This window comes from Camelina sativa, chromosome 1 (assembly GCF_000633955.1).
Source record: "Camelina sativa cultivar DH55 chromosome 1, Cs, whole genome shotgun sequence".
NCBI lineage: Eukaryota > Viridiplantae > Streptophyta > Magnoliopsida > Brassicales > Brassicaceae > Camelina > Camelina sativa.
The window spans coordinates 18,063,852-18,064,436 of NC_025685.1; the positions used below are offsets into that span (position 1 = coordinate 18,063,852).

Genomic DNA, 585 nt, shown 5'->3' on the forward strand with positions numbered 1-585 from the left:
ATATCAAACCATGAGATCCCTAATTACTGGATTTTCATGCACTACATCTCCTTGTTCAAGTACCCGTTTGAAGGATTTCTGATTAATGAGTTCTCCAAATCAAGCAAGTGTTTAGAGTATGGATTTGGAAAATGCTTGATGACAGAGGAGGATCTACTAAAAGAAGAAAGGTATGGAGAGGAAAATAGATGGAAAAACGTTGTGATCATGCTATGTTTTGTCTTGTTCTACAGGTTCATTTCCTATGCGATTCTGAGGTGTAGATGTTCACAAAGAAGTTTCAAAACCACTCTTGTTTAATAAATGTGGTAACAATAATATATTTTCTGAAATACATAGGGTTACAGGTTTGTTTATGTGTTTAATTATTTACTTCGTACAGCAGCCAAAGATGTTAAAGAAAGTGTTGTTTATGCAAAGTGAAATTTCCATTGATTCTATCGTCTCTCACTTACTACCTGTTTCTATTTCCTAAAGTTTTTTTTCAAGTAAAGAGAATAGATTTCCAACAAAAAGAAAACAAATCCAGCAAAAAGCACTTACATGGCATTGTCCCAAAGAAGATCCATTTCCTCAGACGAGAGT

The 585-nt window shown here is 34.0% G+C and overlaps 1 protein-coding gene across 1 annotated transcript in view; it reads right to left on the minus strand.

Annotated features, from left to right (window-relative positions):
- LOC104709396 (pentatricopeptide repeat-containing protein At2g13600-like) overlaps positions 1-585 on the minus strand; it is a 5,110-nt gene that overhangs the window by 363 nt on the left and 4,162 nt on the right. The window lies entirely within an intron of this gene.